Source organism: Miniopterus natalensis, chromosome 11, assembly GCF_054644295.1.
Source record: "Miniopterus natalensis isolate mMinNat1 chromosome 11, mMinNat1.hap1, whole genome shotgun sequence".
NCBI classification, from domain to species: Eukaryota; Metazoa; Chordata; class Mammalia; order Chiroptera; family Miniopteridae; genus Miniopterus; species Miniopterus natalensis.
Genome location: NC_142091.1, coordinates 44,964,287 through 44,984,173, shown reverse-complemented (window position 1 = coordinate 44,984,173; position 19,887 = coordinate 44,964,287). Strand labels below are relative to the sequence as shown.

Sequence of the window (19,887 nt, the reverse complement as noted above, 5' to 3'; positions counted from 1 at the left end):
TTCCCACTTAGGGTCCCCCACTTCATCCCCTCGTTGGCATCATCACATTAGCTCCCAAGGGAGACACTGGTATTTCCTTAGGAGAACACAAGCCTCTTCCTCGGACTCTTCCTTACGCAGCTGAGACCGCCTGGAACTTGTCCAAAGCCTTTACAAAATTCTAAGAGAACAGCAGGGACATAAACAAGAAAAGACGCGAAGCATAAACACGATGGAGCTTGTGCAAGACATTAACAATGTCATGTTTAAGGAATGAGACATGGAAGGAGGAATTTTGTACATTATAACCTTCTTGTTCTTTGATTTTCCCCCCCAAAATTATATTTAATTTATAAGTCATAGACTTATATTTTGAAGCTTATACGGTGTTAGTTCTGGCCCTCCCATCCCGTGCTAGCTCCTGTGAGTCATTCTACCCACAGACATTCCACCTTATGAACTTTTTGATAGCAAAAAATCAAGGGTCATTTCCTTAAACTTCATTCTGTGTCCATCTACAAAGTCCCGGATCTTTTTTTTTTTTAAAAGAGGAAGAATAGGCACTTAGAATTATACAAAAACACACTTAATAAATTCATTAATCTCTGCCAATAAAAAGATCTTAGTTGACAGAATTCTCCAAAGACAAAGGAAAACAACTCATTTACATACAAATGGATCTTCCCGGAGACTGCAAAGAGGAAAATCCCACATTCTGATTTGGAGCATCCTTAAGCTACCAATTAGTCAAGGCTAGGAGGTCTCTGTCCTCTGGGTGCCTCCAATAAGATGACTAAGGCCCCTTCTCAGGCCCATCTAAGCCCTATATGGGCTCCCTTGGAAAGTTGTCTGAGGTCAGGAAGTCTGTCTTTCTCTCCTGCCCCTTCCCCCACCTGCAAGCTTATACCAAAGGGTGGGGCCAACAGGACTTAATGGCCTGAAAGAAGGAAGCCACCCATGTGGCCAAGAGCCCATCCTAGGAAATGGTAGGCCTGCTAGTACTCAACTATACAAACTTATATTCTGAAATCCCCCAAATTCTTCAAGGCACTGTGCTAAAAATAAACCAACATGTAACTATTTAGAATCATTTCAAGAATTTATTCCTAAAGAAACAGCAGGTGGCAGCAAAGTTTTACATTTTTTACCCTTAGGACTGGAATGAAAACAGTGTCATGGAATAATCTCATCTCTGAGTCAGCCAACTGGCCCAGAAACTGGCATACTGCCATCTTGTAATGTTGAAAATATAGATTTCTGGAGTGGGCTCCGTGCATTTTGACAAGAGAATCCAAAGCCTCTCCACACCTCACCTACACCCCAAGCAAGAGGCCTGCCTGGTTCTGCAGGCCAAGCAGGAAAATGACTGCCACAGAGTGACCCCCCATCACAGAGGCAGAGGCCGTGGCCGTGAGTCTGAGGGGTTTTTGCCCAATATCAAGGAGTTGCTCATTCACAATGGGGAGGTCCGCAAAGAAACCCAAGTATGATCAAGTGGAAGCATGCCTAAGAACTGCGTATACACCTCACAGCATTTTCACCTGAGGTGAAATGCGTGGGTAGAGAAAGACGGGGGAGAGAAAGGGGGTTTTTTAAATCTGGACTCTGCTCCACTTAGAGACTTAGAGACCTCAGCAGGGTACATCACCAACCCACAGCTGCTCTGGACTCAGGAGCAGGCAGTGCCAAGATCACTGTCTGCTTTGGCCTCAAATGTCTTCCCTGCCTTAGCATTGTGCTTGGCTCCCAACTTCAAGTTGTGGCTGGAATGTTTCCATTGCCACAGCGCAGCACTGGAGTTTGGAACCCAAGTTTTTGCTAAATTGTTTTGCAGAGCAATCTAGTTTTGCCTTTAAAAAGTGACTGGGCCCTGGCCAGTGTGGCTCGGTTGGAGCATCATCCCATACTTTAAAAAGTCACAGGTTCGATTCCTGGTCAGGGCACATACCCAGGTTCTGGGTTCGATTCCCAGTCGGGGAGTATATGGGAGGCAGCTGGTCGCTGTTTCTCTCTCACACTGATGTTTCTCTCTCTCCCTCTCCCTTCTTCTCTCTCTAAAACCAATAAACACATATCCTTGGGTGAGAATTTTAAAAAATTATATAACCCAGCTGGGCATGGTTCAGCAGTTGAGTGTCAACCTGGGATCCAGGCGATCGGGGTTCAATTCCCGGTCAGGGCACATGCCCGGGTTGCGGGCTCGATCAATGACTCTCTCATCATTGATGTTTCTATCTCTCTCTCTCCCTCCCCTTTCCTCTCTCTGAAGTCAATAAAGATGTATTTAAAAATATATATAAAAAATAAAAAATTATATATAGATAGATATAAAAGAAGTGATTAGCCAGTTTATTTCATCCCAAAAAGGTGCTTTAAAACTCTCTCAGACCCTCTTTAGATTGAGCTGCTTAATTTTTAAGTAGGGATGAAGTGAGGTGGAGAATAGAGGATTTTGCATAGTTATTATTTTTAAAGATACAAAACTTGTGTGTATATACATATGTGTAGAGAGAGAGAGAGAGAGAAAGAGAGGAGAGAAAGGGAGAGAGAGACAAAATTGAAGACCTTGTTTCCAAGATTGTAAACAGATTTTGCAGACATATATTTGTGGGTTGTCCTTTTGGACGTGGAATTAACTGAGAAGTGAGCAGCTTTGGCCTTTTGTAAGTTACATAACTGTACCTGTAGCAGCTCCTGGTGATCAAAGAGAATATTCCTGAAAGGTGCAGTGGAGGTAGGAGAAATTCACTTATTTACATAACACGAGGTTTCAACCCCAAACACGATTTCTTTCCTGCAGAAAATGTGATCCTGTTCTGAGGACTTAAGGACAAACTTCACAGCTCTTCGCACAGAAAGAGTCCTTTAAAATTATCTACTAAAGAAAATATTCTATGATTCCTTTGAATGTAATAAACAATATCTTTGGGGGCAACTTGCAGCAAATGTTCCAAAATTCATATCAACATTTAATTCCCTCTCTGCGTGTATGTTCTACACTCCCCAAATATGATGTTAAATCATTTAATGCAGAGGAATTGACAGCACCAGGAAAATATTTGGATAACTGTCTGGAGTTGCCATTATTGGCTTTAATTATGACCTACTGGCTCTTGGGTCCTGAAGCAGCCAGAAAATGAGATAGTGTGCCAAAATATTCATTAGAATTCCCTTCTCAGTCATTGTTCACAAGTTTCCTTCTGGCTCCCATTTTCAGTCCGTTCAAGTGGAGTCATTAATATGCCAGATTTTTCTAAAGGATCGTCAGAAAACAAGATTATGTGCATACCTTGTATTTTGCATTAAAAAAAAAAACCACATCTTTAAAAGGTCAAAAGTCCCTTTGCTTTCATTCTATTGCCCTGAAGAAAGGATTGTTTTTGCAGCCATGAAGTTCACTGGTATTCTACACCCAGGCCTCCTCCTCCAACCCCTGATCCCTTGAAAAGACATAGTCCGATAAGCTTTGGAACTGGACTTAGGAGTGAAGCAAGCTTGAGCCTCCAGTGGAACTAGTAAGAAAATATATTTAATTTGCTCTTCAGTGTTTATTTCCCCCTGAATATAAGATCTTAGAATTTTGGAGCTACAAGGGGAGGAAACGTAAGAGATCGTTGATTCCATCTCCTCATTTTAAAGATAAGTGATCTGCCTCTCAGCTGCTGGTAAGGTGCCTGCCCTCACTTAGCCCTGCAACTAGCGCCATGCCCAGCAGCACTCACCCCCCACTCACCTGCACCGTGACCTCTATCTCGGAGGTCACCTGCATCTGCTCAGCCCTCATCCTGCACGGTCGTAAGGGATAAGAGCAATGCCCTCATTAAAGCAGCAGGTGTAAACCTTTCTGGCCAGGGCTGGCTGCTAAGGCTCAGGCCAACCTCAGCTTCAGGAGCTTCAGCTGCAACGTAGGGGCTGGTGCACCTGCCACAGCAGGAGGTCCTGCCCCCTCCACCACTGCTGCCCTAGCTAAGGGGAAGAAAGTGGAAGCAGAGAAGGAAGAATCTGAGCAGTCTGATGATAGCATGGGCATTGGTCTTTTTGACTAAACCTCTTTTGTGACATTCACTATAAAGATGAACTCTTGAAAGAAAGATTAATCCAAGGTGAAATGGTACATCTATTGTTTCACCTTTGGGTTCTGGCATGCAGAAGGAGTAGGTACTTGTCTTTCTTTCTTTCTTCCTTTCTTTTTTTTTTTTTTTTAAATTGGGGCTTCCTTAGTTGTTACAATTAAAGAGTTGCCATTTAATGAGCATTTACTACACTGCCAGGTACTGGGTTGATGTTTTTATACTTGTACCATTAATCCTCACAATAAGCCTATAAGGTAAATATTATTATCCTCATTTTATAGCTAATGAAACTGAGACTTTGGGTAAGTGATGTGCCCACAATTACAGGGCTCGGAAGATTTGTGTGCAAGCTCAAGGCTGCCTGACTTCAAAGCTGGTGTTCTTTACTGCTCCCCATGCTGCCTACCAATGAAAGAATCCAGAGCTGAGCTTTCACATCACTTTAGTTTTTCAAATAATGGGGTGAGGAAAGAGTCTCCCACAGTGATAGAGAAGGATGCCTGTGTCCCAGCAGTCCCCAGTTGCCAGAATTGGTAAAGAGATCTACAGGGGCCACATAGATGCAAATATTTCCCATTATCTACTTATCGTGTTAAACAGGGCAGTTTACTCTGAAAGCTTTTGAAAGACTTCCCAGCTTTTAACAAAAGTTGGCTGATTCGGTGTTGACAGTTTGTCTCTTATTTAATAGAAAATTGGGGAGGTGGGGATTTGGGGTGGGTAATTATTTGGGGGGAAAATAACTTGGAGATTATTTTTATGCTCAAGGTCATACAGGACTGGGGGAGCAAATGTGGTATAAATTAGGGAAGTTTATCTAATGGTCATCTGCAGTGACACAGATGATCGACTTATTGCCTGGAAATGCTTGAGTTTTCCTTGAAACAGTTTGGGAAAGAAATTGTGACATTTTAGAAAAACTAATGAAGTCGAATCAAGATGAAGTTGGAATGTTATGCGTGAAATTAAAGAATATGAGTTGGAGACATTCAAGGGAAATATCCAAGTTTGTTAACCTAGGTGCCAGTGAAAACTTTCTATAAAAAGAGATTTTCCTTTTCTCAAAGATAAAAATCATATACCTGGATTACTTATTAAAAAACCCACCTGGGACTTCAGGTCAAGATGGTGGTACAGGTAAATACGGTACTCGCCTCTTCCCACAACCACATCAAAATTACAACTAAACTACAGAACAGCCTTCATTCAGAACTGCCTGAAATCTGCCTGAATGAAAGTCCTACAACTAGGGAATTAAACAAGAGGCCACATCAAGCCTGGAAGGAGGGGCAGAGATGTGAATGGGCTGACCCCACACCCACACGTGGTGGACAAAAATCGGGAAGGATGGCTTGGCTGTGAAGGTCCCGTCTGAGGAGCATGGGGGTCCCAACCCACACCAGGCACTCCAGCCCAGGGTCCCAGTGCCAGCAAGAGAAGTTCCCATAACTTCTGGCTGTAAAAACCAGTGGGGATTGAGGCTGAGGGAGAGAGAGGGCTCCTGGAGTCCCAGGCAGTGCCTCTTAAAGGGCCTATGCATGAGTTAATTGAACTCTTTCCCTCTAAACTCCAGCACTGAGGCAGCAGCTTGAAAAGCACCAGAGACATATTGGGAGAAACTGAATTGTCTGGCGTCAGAGAGCTGGAGGTGCAGCTTTCTCCCAGACGTAAGTGCTGGCAGAGGCCACTTTCTTTCTCTGAGACCTCCCCTAACAGAGCTGACAGAGCCATACCCATCAACCTGGCTATCACTGTTTGCCCATCCTAATGATTCCCTGAGCCCCACCCCACCCAACTTTCAGGCCCACCCAAGCTGAGTTCCCAGTGGCTTTTCCATACAAATGGCCTGTCTTGCCTTATGCTTCAGGTTTTCCTAAAATCTCTCAAACAAGCAGCATCTGGCCTCAGCGTACCCTGTACCACTCGCTAAGTGACCCCAAGCCAGGCAATAGCAGCAGCCAGTCTTGGTTTACAGCTTGGCCTCATCTGGGCATCGCTAAGCCCAACACAAGTAGCAGCCATCTGCAGATCACTTTGGAGCTCATGCCAGGTAACCTCAGGCAGAACACAGGAGGCAGCTGACCTTGGCCTGCACCTCCCTGGAAGCCCTAGAGTCAGCACACCCAATGGACAGCTTCAGACCACATCAAAGCACCACCACCCAACCACCTCCACAAGAGACACATTCAAGAAGTGGACTCAATAGGCACCAGGGCCCTGCTGAAGTAAATCCTGGTCTGTGGGGTGGGCCCCTGCACAGGTGATCCTCCATGGTAGTCAGAAGTCAGCAGTCAGTGATCACAGCCAGTCCTTGCTGCTGATTGGCCTGGAAGTAAGTCCCTCCCACTGACTTTCAACAGCAATCAAGGCTCAGCTACAGAAGGAGGGTGCACAGCCCACCAGGGGGCACACCTGGATGCCCAGCTGTGGTGGTTAAGGAGGTTGAGCCACTGGACCCTACAGGACACCTGCTACGCAAGGCCACTCTATCGAGCCCAGAAGACAGAGCAGTCTACCTAATACATAGAAACACAGGCTGGCTGCCAAAATGAGGAGACAGAGAAACGTGTCCCAGCTGAAAGGACAGAACAAAATTCCAGAAGAAGAACTAAACGAAATGGAGACAAAAATCTACCAGATGCAGGGCCCAAAACACTGGCTACAAGGGAGCCCAGCAAACTTAGGGGGAGAGCAGATGAACTTAGTGGAGAACTTCAACATAAAAGAACCAGTCAGGCCCAAATGCTCAGCAGCTGAGCATCCACCTAGGATCCAGGAGATCGGGTTTGATTCCCGGTCAGGGCACATGCCTGGCTTTTGGGCTCGATCCCCAGTTAGGGGCGTGCAGGAGGCAGCCAATCAGTGACTCTTTCATCATTGATGTTTCTCTCTCTCTCTCCGCCCCCCTCCCTTCCTCTCCCTGAAATCAATAAAGTTATTTTAAAAAGAAAAAGAAAAAAAGAACCAGTCAGAAATGAAGAACACATTGACTGAAATGAAAAGTACATTATAGGGAATCAACAGTGGAGTGGAAGAAGCAGAGGATACAATCAGATACTGGGAAGACAAGGAAGCAGAAAACACCCAGTCAGAACAGCAAAAAGAAAAAATCCAAAAAAATGAGAATAGTGTAAAGAGCCTCTGGGACAACTTCAAGCATACCAACATTCACCACGGGGATGCCAGCAAGAGAAATTGAAAACCTATTTGAAAAAATAATTACAGAAAACTTCCCCTACCTGGGGAAAGAAAGAGACTGACAAGTCCAGGAAGCACAGAGGGTCCCAAACAAGAGGAACCCAAAGAGGCCCACAGCAAGACGCATCATAATTAAAATGCCAAAGGTTAAAGACAGAGAGAAAATCTTAAAAGCAACAAGAGAAAAGCAGTTAGTTACCTACAAGGAAGCACCCATACAACTGTCAGCTGATTTCTCAACAGAAACTTTGCAGACAGAAGGGAGTGGCAAGAAATATTCAAAGTGATGAAAAGCAAGGACCTACAACTAAGATTGCTCTACCCAGCAAAGCTATCATTTAGAATCAAAGGGCAGATAAAGAATTTCCCAGACAAGGAAAAGCTAAAGGAGTTCATCACCACCAGACCAGTATTATGAAATGTTAAAGATCTTAAAAAAGAAGGGGGGAAAAAAGATAAAAAATATGAACAAGAAAATGGCAATAAATACATATCTATCAACAACTGAATCTAAAAAAATGAACAAGCAGAACAGAAACAGACGCATAGATACAGAGAATGTTTTGATGATTGCCAGATAGGAAGTGTGTTGGGGGGGGGGGGTGATAAGGTGAAGGGATTAAGAAGTGCAACTTGGCAGTTACAAAATAGTCATGGGGATGTAAAGTAGAGCATAAAGAATGTAGTCAAAAACGTTCGAATAACTATGTACAGTGTCAGATGGGTATGAGATTTATCAGAATGATCACTTAGTAAGTTATGTAATGTCTAATCACTGGGGTGTACTATATAATAATGTATGTCAACTGTAAATGGAAAAAAAACCACCTGGTCCCAGGTAGGTACATGCCTGGTCAGGAAGACTAAAGGAGCATCACTTCCATGTTGAGTAGTTTTGTTATTGGGGTGCTGTATTCAACTACGAAATCTGGTTGTTGTTGTCACAAGGTAATTTTATTTATTTGCAGCAAATAAAGGAAACAGGATTCATGTCCAAAGCTGTCTCCCAGAAGGGAGGCTTAGCCATTGCTTATATACACTATTCAGTCAATTATACATTGATTTCTTCTTTGCATTTGGCTACACTTGCTTGGTTTGGGTTCTTGTCAAACTCATCCTGTTTACAATTGGCCTGTAAAATACTGTATTACATTTTAACATGTAGCAAGAACAGCATTTAGTAAGAACCACCCAGACCTTGGGAACCTTGTCGTATCTAACAATTCCCTCCTGAGATTTTTCCATTCATTTTTGAGGTAATGGGGACAAGGGTCATTCTGTAACTGCTTCTTGCTGAACGTAGAGTTCCTTTTTGAGTTAGAGGAGTGAAATTCTCTGACTGCCTGACTTATGAAAGTCTTGGGGCCCTCTAGGTTCTGGGATTACTGAGAACAGGAGTACATAATAGTCATAGATTATCTTGCCTTTTGAAGAGCAGCTTGAGGTCAGACAGGAGTTTGTGGGAATACTGTGGATCTGGTTCTTTGTTGTCACTGGGTGATAGAGCTGGTTTCACTTGAGAGTGATATATCCAGGAAGCTGTATCTTGTAGTTTAAGAGAAGAATGAGTTGTTAATAACACCAAATGAAGACCTGTCCTTATTGGGTTCAGTTGATCTTGCAGGGATCCTGATTTCCAGGTTTTTAAATATACTCAGTTCCTGGATCATATGGATGCAGCTTGGTGTCTATTGGTGTGAGTAAAATCAGATTAGCATATTTCTTTAAATTTTCAATTACTTTTCCTAATTGGATAATATGTTTAAACAGCCTATTTTATAAATGGGTCGGGGCATCCTAAAATTTGAGAGGAGCCCAAAAAGGGGCCTACCATACATAAATTCAAAAGACTTAATATAAGCATTCCTTTAGATGCTGCCCTGAAGGGTCAGGGCAATTGGTAATGATTTAAGCCAGGTGTCTTGGGTTTCCTGGCACAGTTTGACCAAGGTCTTTTTTTTTTTTTTTAAATATATCTTTATTGATTTCAGAGAGAGGGAGGGAGAGAGAGAGAGAGAAACATCAATGATGAGAGAGTCATTGATCGAGCCCACAACCCAGGTATGTGCCCTGACCAGGAATCGAACCCCAATCACTTGGATCCTAGATCAACGCTCAACCGCTGAGTCACGCCCTGCCAGGTGACCAAGGTCTTTTTGAGCGTTTGACTACATTGTTCTGTTTTTCCCGAGGACTACGATCTGCCCAAAGAATATAAGACCCAGCTAATTTAAGAGTCCGTGCTACTACCTTTGTTACGGCCACCTGCCAGAATGGCTACCATCAATAAAACAACAAACAATGAGTACTGGCGTGGATGTGGGGAAAAGAGACCCCTAGTACACTGCTAGTAGGAATGCAGACTGGTGCAGCCACTGTGGAAAAGAGCATGGAGTTTCTTCAAAAAATTAAAAACAGAACTGCTGTTTGACCCAGCAATCCCACTTCTGGGAATATGGCCTAAGAGTCCTGCAATACCAATCAGAAAAAAATATAAGCACCCCTATGTTTACAGCAGTGTTATTTACAATAGCTAAGATCTGGAAACAGCTCAAGTGCCTAGGTGAGTGAATAAAAACACTGTAGTACATTTATACAATAGAATGTTATGCGGCTGTAAAAAAGTGGCTCTTACCCTTTGGGACAGCATGGATGGACCTGGAGAGTATTATGCTAAGCAAAATAAGCCAGTTAGAGAAAGAGAAATACCACATGATCTCACTTATATGTGGAATCTAATGAACAAAATAAACTGATGAACAAAATAGGTCCAGAGGAATGGATGCATGTAACAGAATAACAGAGCTCAGAGGGGAGGACATCGGGGGAGACAGGAAGAGACTAACCAAAGAACATATATGCATATATGCAAAGCCCATAGATACAGACAATAGTGTGGAGAAGGCCTGGGGTGGGACAGAGGCTGGGTGGAGGGTTACAAATGGAGAGTAATGGGGGGCATCCGTAATACTGTCAACAACAACAACAAAAAGAACAGTGAGCTTGAGCAAGAAGAAGGGATTGGTCTCTGAGATGGGAGTCCGCCATTCTCCCAGGTCTTGTGGCTCCTGAATTAAACTTCTTTCCTTTTGCACCAGCACCTGCCTCACAAGTTTTGCCTTTGTTGCAGCAGGCAGCTAAACCTCCTTTTTTGTTTTGTTTTGTTCGGTTACACTACCATTGACCCATTTGTTACATTGCTTAATTTATATAAGCAATTAATCTATTTAACTCAATAAACAGGTTTTTTAAGAGCTGCATTCAGGGATCAAACTTGCGTTCCAATGGCCAGCACATTTACATGTAAGACAAACAAGGCGAATACACACAAAGAACAAAATCCAACTCCTGCAGGACAGACAACCAGACCAGAGATGTCTCTCAAGGACATCTTGGATTATGGAACCAGAGATCATCACCCGAGGATTTTTGGGTTGCCCTGCTTGTGTTCCTCAACCTTCCAGACCTAAGTTGGGCCCTGAAACCAGCATCATGAAGACAGTTCCTGCCCTACTAACCTAAAACCAAGCATGCACCAGAACTGAACTACCTTTCCAACAACTCTATATCCAAAACAGGAATAGAAACACTAATTAAAGCAATCACAGGGGCTTACCTACCCGGCTCCCTTCTAAAGCACTGAACAAAACAGGTTCAAGTAACCACTCTGCTTTGCTGTCGAGGAGGGTCATGCAGCTGTCTGGTGGGTGGTTAGCACCAAGTGGAAGTCTCCTATAGCACAGATCCTCCACCAGTGGAGATGCAGGCGAGTAAACCCAGGATGAGCTGCCAACTACTACTTTGCCAAGTGCCTCCACCAGACCGAAAAGGAGTTTTTTTAAGAGACCCATCTAGAGTCGCCAAATTGTTGCCAAACTCAAGGCGTTCCCACTTGGGGTGTTCTATTCACCAACAATAAGTGGTTGTAGCAAAGTAGTTTATTTACTTGGAACAAGTAAAAGAGTCAGGGGGTTCACATCCAAAGCTTCCTCTCCCAGAAGGGAAGCTTAGCCATTGCTTTTACATACACTAGTTAGTCAATTATATGTTGATTTCTTCTTTGCAGTTGGCTACACTTACTTGGCTGGGTTACTGTCAAACTCATCTTGTTTATAGCTGGCCTGCAAAATACTGTGCTAAATCTTAACCTTTAGCAAGAATAGCATTTAGTAAAAGCCACTCAGACCTTTGAGACTTTTGTCCTATCTAGCAGTTTCAGTGTCAAATCACCTGCTACTCTCCTAATACAAGTCAATATCACGTCTCATCTGGACCACAATAGCAATATATCCACTGCCTGGAAGAGGGACCAGCACAGAATAGGAGCTTAATAAAATATTGTTGATTGAATGAATGAATCAATCAATGAGATCCTGCTTGCCCTGAATCAGTGATTCAGTCCTAGTTCTCTGACCCTTGTTGTGTGCCTGGTGCTGAGAACCAGCCATGACACAATATTATGTTTAAGACCACAGCCCTGCCCTGTCCTCCACCAGTACTTTTGACAGCAGTGTATTAATTTACAGGGGCTGCTATAACAAAATAAAAATAAATGGGGTAGTTTAAACAACAGAAACTTTTTTCTCACAATTCTGGAGCTAGAAGTCTAAGATCGAGGTGCCAGCAGATTTGATTTCTTCTGAGGCCTTGTTCTTGACTGCAGATGGCTGCCTTCTCTTTGTGTGCCCATGTGGTCATCCCTTGGTCTGTGTGTAGTTTGTGCCCTAATCTCCTCTTCTTATAAATATGCTAGTCATAGATTACGGCCCACACATAAGACCTCATTTTACCTTAATTGCCTCTTTAAAAGTCTTATCTCCAAATACAGTCACATTCTGAGGTTTTCTGAGCTAGTATTTCAATATATGAATTTGGGGAGTGGAGACATAATTCAGCCCATAGCAAGCTATCACAAGCAAAATCCGCTCTCTGTCTCCTACAGCCAGACTTCCCTTGGTCCTGCCTATTTTGATTGTTCCTAGAATGCCCACTGCTGTGCTCTCAGGCATTCTTTTTTTTTTTTCAAATGCTCACCAGAGGATACATTTTTTCCATTGCTTTTCAGAGAGAGTGGAAGGGAGACAGAGAGAGAGAGAGAGAGAGAGATTGATTGGTTGCCTCCCATATGCACCCGGACTGGGGCCGGGGATCAAGCCTGCAACAGAGGTACATGCCCTTGACTGGAATAGAACCCGAGACCCTTCAGTCTGTGGCCAATGCTCTAACCACTGAGCCAAACCCGCCAGGGCCTCTCGGACAGTCTTGATGTCCTGTTACTTCCTGTGCTGTTCCTCCTTGATGCCAATTCCTTACAGTACAACCACCTGTTGCCTGTTGCCTCACCCTGAGCTGGCATTCTTCCCACCACCTGCAGCTGGTCTTCTCTCCAAACACTTGCCCCTGCAGACTGCCCTTAATCTTTCTATATCTGGCTGTGTTACTGGAAACAACCCTAAATCTAAAACTGCATACACACATACATACATACATACACACCTACACATCTACACACACACATACATACATACGCTTACTCATTCACTCACTCTTGGTCTCAGTCTCTTATGATCACTTGGGTCCTTTTCTGAAATAACCGAAGAATGATCTTGTCTGGACTGAACAAAGTTAAGTGGTCTCACAAAGATAAATTTTCCTCAAAATCACACAGACATTTTACCCACAGAGTATCTAATTGAATTGATTTGGGACAGGGCAGATAGTACTTTTTTTAAAGCTCCCCCCAGTGATTTTAACAGGCAGAGGAGGTTAAGGATCACTGCTTTAACTGGTAGAACAAACCCATCAAACTGAGACAAAAACCAGGCTAGAACACAAGCAAAACTAAGCTGGGAGATCTAGGGTGTCCTATATGTGACTTGGGAATATAATGCAATGCTCCCCAATACAGAGGTGAGTGGCTCTGCCTTCAGCTCCACCACTCCTTTGGTGTGAAATGCCCGCCCCCCCCTTTGATCTGAGAAGTTGCAGGTGGCTTATTAGTGCCCTCTGCCATGCAGAGCAATCTGGATAGGGCTCAGAAATGACTCTGGGCACAGGCAAGTGTCACTTCTGCTGGGCCATCTGATCATGTTCTGCAGGCTGTTGATGAAAAACCAGGACAGTGGTAAAAAGAACAGCCTCAGCCACTCATATGGCAGATGAGCTCTGGACATTGCTGCACCTCCCTGGGCTTCCTGGGGCTGCTCTGTAGTCCCATGTTGCTGTCCTGTGCATGAGACTCTCCCTTCCAGGTCTCCCTCCAGCCTCCTATGTCCCTTCTTCCCCCAGCCCAGAGGACTCTGGGGTGAAGGGGCTTAGTCAGGCTCTGCCTCTAGTCTCTTTCCAATGTGTTCTTAGGGCAAAGCCCAATCCCTCATGCTTCCGGGCCTTTCCTTTTGATTCTCAAGGGCCTTTTCTTCTCTTGACAAAACCTGGTTCTCAGCAAATAAAAGACTTTGGCTTTCAAAACTATTGTTTTTGATGTGAACTTCAAGAGGCTATTTTAAAAGTCAGAAAACTGAACATTGTTTTGTTCTGACTGTTCCTTTCTCTTTGCATTCCTGTTGTACCAATCCTTTCTCCTCGAGGCAATGCCTCTGATTTACTAGGAGAAAGGTCAAGTGAAAAAAGTGTAGCAAAGAAAAGCACAAAGATTACCATTTCAACATTCTTTCTCTCTGTAAGAAATACTGCAAGTGACCACACCAGTCCCCCCACCTCCACCCTACCCTAACAAGTGAGCAGGCCACAGGCAAAGTGAAATAGAGAATCAAGATTTATCTTGATAATAAAAGTTCTAAATGACAATTGTTAAAACATTGTTTTCTTCAACAAGTCAATGGCATGAAAACAAAAAAGGAGGCAAGTGGCTCTAGATTAAAATAAACGTTAGAAATATAACAACCTTGTTTGGAGGGCGTTTTGAACAAACCACTGTCAAAAACCATTTTTGGGACAGTAAGGGAAATTTGATTATGAACTGGGTACAAGATGATACCACAAAATTATTAAGTTAAATGTGACAATAGCATTTGGTTATGTAATGAAACATTTTTTTATTTTTTTAAAAAAGATGCATATTGAAGTATGGGTGAAATGATATGATGTCTGGGGGAAAGAAAAGAGAGAAGAGTAAGACAGGAAAGAAGAAAGCAAGGAAGGGAAGAAGAGAGAAAGGGAGGAGGGGAGGGGAGGGGAGGGGAGGGGAGGGGAGGGGAGGGGAGGGGGGAGGGGAGGGGAGGGGAGGGGAGGGGGGAGGGGAGGGGAGGGGGGAGGGGAGAGGGGAGGAGGGGAGGGGAGGGGAGGGGAGGGGAGGGGAAGAAAACCAGATACTTTGGCAAGAAACAAAACAAAAGAAACAGAAAGGAAAGGGGGATATGAGTTAAGTGTGGCAAAATCTTGACAACTGTTGGATTTTAATGATAGGTACATGGGAATTCAGTATGTTATTATCTCTACTTTTTTGCATAAGTTTGGAAAGTTTCATAATAATGTTTTAAATTGTTAAATCCACGCAAGAAAAGACAGACTGAGCAATGGAAGAGAATGAAAGGACCAGAAACCACTTCAAATATTCACTGTTTAAGAATTTATTATATGACTCATTTGCAGGCAGATGAACTTTCTTCAGATAAAATCTGACATGGATCCCCAATGTATAAAACAAAAAAAAAAGTAGGACTGCTCTGCTAGAGGCTGGAAAAAGAGTCTAGCTCATTTGTTTCCTCCTTGTCTCCCCAGGAAACTGCAGAAGAAACCCAGGGAAACCCTGTGGTCCTGCAGAACGCAGCAGGAAAACCTCTGCAGCATATGATGAAGGAAGCCTCTCAAACCCTGCAGAAAAGATATACTGCTTAGTGTATGTGTTAGACAACAGGCTAACAATATGGGGAAAAATAAAATAAAAGTTAAATCCCTACCTCACATCATATACCAAAATAAAGTCCAATTGCATTAAAATGTTTAAAGTACAAAGTGAAGTAATCAAAGTATTAGAAAAATACAGGTGAATATTCTAAAATATTGATACAGAGAAGGACTTCCTAAGCAAGTTAACAAAGGCAGAAATAATAAAGATGTCTTTGATGATATAAATATCTAAAGTTTTTTATGTTTATTTTTATTTGTTTTTTTAAATATATCTTTATTGATTTCAGAGAGAGGAAAGGAGAGGGGGAGACAGAGATGGAAACATCAGTGATGAGAGAGTCATTGATGGGCGGCTGCTTCCTGCACGCCCCCGGCTGGGGGTCGATCCCACAACCCGGGCATGTGCCCTCACCAGGAATCGAACCCCGATTGCCTGGATCTTAGGTCGACGCTCAACCGCTGAGCCATGCCCATCCGGGCTATGTGTTTTTTTTAAAATTGATTTCAGAGAGAGGGAGAGGGAGAGGGAGAGATAGAAACATCAATGATGAGAGAAAATTATCGATTAGCTGCCTCCTGCACGCCCACAACTGGGGATCAAGTCTGCAACCTGGGCATGTGCCCTGACTGGGAATCGAACCATGACCTCCTTGTTCAGAGGTCAACACTCAACCACTGAGCAACACGAGCAGGACAATATCTGTAAGTTTTATACAATAAAGAATAAACCCTACTCCACCAAAAGCAGAAAAAGAATGTGATTATGACAAAAATTTAACATTTTTAATTACTAAGGAATATTTCAAGTCAATAGGAAAAAACAAACACTCCAATAACATAAAAGGATTAAGTACTAAAAAATCATATAAGGATATAAAAATTATCATAAAGATATGAAACATATTTAATCTCACGATTGATCAAAGAAATACTGTAAGTTAAAGTAATAATAGGCATAGTTAATGCCAACTCCTAGTTCAATATAGCAGACTCGATAAGCTGAAAATTCTGCTGTTAAATGTCTATAAATGCTATGAAAAATATACTTAACATCATTTTCAATGCACAACTGAACTCCCATGAAAACAGAGGCAATACACAGGAGGCCAAACCAAGTTCACTAAAAATCAGAATGGAAAGCTCCAGCTGAAAAGTGGTTGCCTGGGCTTTGGGGAGGGGTTTCCTCTCCTTGGTAGCACAGACTTGCTTAGGGACAGAAGGAAAGGAACTGAGACACTCAGGTAAATCCAGCATCCTCAAAAGGCTACACCCCACATCTCCAGCACAGATGCACATGTGCATGGTTTAGGAACACAAAATCAAGAAGTTCGTATTAAAAATGGTTCCAACTCAGCTGGTGTGGCTCAGCAGTTGAGAGTCGATCCGTGAACCTGGAATTCATGGTTTGATTCCCAGTAAGGGCACGTGCCCAGGGCACCTGAAATCTATGTAACTATATTAACCAATGTCACCCCAATAAATTCAATAAAAGGTGCTATTTAAAATGTACATATTTGTATGTTAAAAAGACATAGTCACAAAAAGCACAACAGATTTTACAAGATTACATACATTTAACAAGCACAGATATCAAACATGTTAAAGAGGGTCCCTCCCTGTGAAGGAGATGGGAAGGGGTATGGGAATAAAGGAGAAAAAAATAAAATAATTTAAACAGAAAGAAGCCTTGCATAGACTGGTAACGACAATTTGCCTTAAAAGGAGGAGTATGTTTAATTTAGCTCTCTGTACTTAAATTCAATTTTTAAAAGCATGGGGTATATGTGTATAGGTATTATAGATAAATGTCTGAAAGGGTATATACTAAAATATTAATAAAATATTAATAAAAGTTATCTCTAGGAGTGGTATAAAAGGTGTTTTTTTCCTGCATTGAATAAATATTACATAATAAGTTAAATGCATTTTTTATGTTTCAAAAATTCATCTTAATATTCAGAACTACTTTCCTGCTGTTGAATAAATGTACAATAACCCACTAAGTTCAGCTGCCTGTGTGGTCACAGTCATTTTGTTGTTTTTCCAGAATGTTCCAAAATAGCTCTGCAACAAGACCAGTGGGACCACCAGATAGCTCTCTAGCCTCACCCTTCTTCCCATGCAAATAAAGACCAAGCCTCCAATCCAGCTTTGGCAGAAACCTCTGTGGGACCCAGGAATACAAGGCCCTCTCCTTCTTGGCTGAAGAAAGGAAGGGCAGCACTCATAACTCTCTCAGTCAGCTCACAATAGACTCTGAAAAGCTGCCTTGGGCAGCAGTTGCCAAAGACAAAAGGTTCCACCTCAAGGGTGGAAACTCTATTTGCAGCTTTGTAGACACAGGTGTTCCTCCAGGAGACTCAAGACCTACAGTGCAGGACTGTGTTGGCCAGGAATAGCTCAGAAAGCCTTCCCCTCAGAAGCCAGCTCTTGAGGCTTTCAGTGTATGCTCTAACTATATTTGGCCATGAAAACCAAAGAGGTCACTGGCTTAGCTTGAGGGGGGAAAAAATACTAGTACTGATTTATAATCCCTACTTCAAACCAGGACCAAGAATATTAAAACTCACTTCATTTATTTATTTTGCCCTCACTAAGCATACCACCGAAGCAGTTCTTCCCAGTCCAACCAGCCTCATGTAAATCTTTCAGAACCACAGGTGTAAATCACCTACCCAAGCCATCCTTGGATTAGAGGACATTTGGGGACATCTGGCTTGAGAATCCAAATGTTAAAATTATCCACTTTATTCTCTCTGTCTTCATAACATCTCAATAGCCTGTAGCACTTGGGTGCAAACCCAAACTCCAGCACTTATTACTCACTGTGTGACCTTGGCTAGTTACTCTATTTCTCTGAGGTTCTGTTTCCTTATCTACAACCAGAGATAATAACACCTACTTCGCAAGGCTGCTCTAAGAATTAAATGAGATAAGGTGTATAAAGTGGCCAGGAGAATGTCTGATACAAAGCAGGTGCTAAAAAAAAAACACAAACCCATTTCCATCTGCACATACCCCCCCACCCATCACTCCCTTCCACTTTCACCATTAGCTGTTCAGCCAAGGTGTTGGCTTTTCAAGAAGTCGCCTGGTGCCCTGTGTTTGATTACAAATGTATGGTACCATTCTCACAGCCAGCAACGGTAGCTAAAGATAAAAGCTGTGAGTACTCCTTAGCCGCAGGCAGGTCGAATCAGTTCACAAATGACTCATCACTGTTGATAAACGATGGGTTCTTGGTGTCAGGAGACCTTATCCTGACAGGCTTCAACACCTGATGAAAAAAATCCAGAAGGTAGGTTGCATAGCTCAGAGAGTAGGTTCCTAGGGTTGATGGTGACCTTCAGTCAATCCTGAACTTGTACCAGTCAGGTCTTAAGAGGGTCTCTGTCTCTTCAGACATGTCTCCAATCACAGGATTTTCAGTTGGAAAGGGCTCCAGCTAAGCAGCTGCCTTTTTCGTCTCAGAGCTGAACCATCGCCTTCACTCGCCTTGGATCCCCTGAAGGGAGTCATAAGACTCCCTGGGCAGAAGGCTAGATGCCTATTCCCTGCTCAGAACAGCCCTAAGCTAGTGCCCAACCTGCCTTTGGCAGCTTTTTCTGCCTGCTAAAGCTCTGCCAGGGTGAGGTTTGGCTGGAGGGCTCTGTGGCCATGGGACAAACCTTGGCTCAAGGAAAAGGGTGAATATTTAATCCCAAGCCACTGTCTGTGAGGCTGAAGTGTCTGCTGCCCTCTGCAGCTCTGTAGCCCCCTTCAGACCACCCAGAACCTCTCACCGGCACAGAAATTCCATGACTGTAATCTTTAGTCACTCATTCATACATGCCCTGCAACCTTTGCAGTGCCTCCTACAGAGTTCCCTCCTCCTGAATATTTACTAAAAGGCCCTTGAGGACAAGGATGGTCTGTTGCTATATGTGCAGCCCCTCAATTCTAATGAACTTCACAAAATTAAGATCAAATAGGACAATGAACCATATGGAGGTTGGCACTAAAGACAGCCAGGTCGCCAGTATTGAGGCCTTGTCTGGTCTGAAGGAAATTCCATGCTCTGGGATCTAACGTCTTCTAAATTTAAACTGCTTCAGAAGCAGGTTGTCTTTGGACCCCAGACCTAGGAGCTATCTCTCTCAATGGATACGCAGGGGTTTTCTGAAAGGAACCATTCTAGGCCCTCAGAAGGGGCCTTGTGATACACGATTGATACAAAAGGCCCGGGAGAAGGTTGGATGCAGGAAACATTTCCATTGTCCAAACTCGCCCTCAGGTTTTCATCACCAGGAAGGTTTCTGAGATCACCTATAAGCACCAACATTTCGGCCATGCCTTGAAGGAAGGCCAGGGAAACTTTCTGGAAAGGACAAGCCGTTGGTCTCCATCCTGGGTCTTCAGGATACTGGAGGAGAAGACGAATGGGGCAGGAAAATAAAAACCGGGGGCGTCTCCCCTTCTCTTTCCCTCCTGTCTTATTCCCACGTCCCCTGCCCTTCCAGCCACTCAGTCAGGCTGAGCGTCCAGCATCTATCACCGGATCCGGGGTCAGCCTTCTAAGGCGATAAAGCTTACAGACAGCAAGGCGGAGGAAGGAAGGAAGGAGAGAAGAAGGGGAGAGAGGAAAAACATGAAAAAGGCTTGGTTAGGAGGAAGGAAGGGGAGAGCAAGGGGGTGGAACAATGCAGGCCCGAGGCCGCGGCGCGCGCACGGTTCCGGCGGCACGTCGGCCGCGCTCGCCCCGGGCGGCAGCTGCGCGGCGCCGCGTGTG

The 19,887-nt window shown here is 43.5% G+C and overlaps 1 pseudogene; it reads left to right on the top strand.

Annotated features, from left to right (window-relative positions):
* Positions 1-3,683: 3,683 nt before the first annotated feature.
* On the top strand, positions 3,684-4,025 carry LOC107532271 (large ribosomal subunit protein P1 pseudogene; annotated as a pseudogene).
* Positions 4,026-19,887: the final 15,862 nt, after the last annotated feature.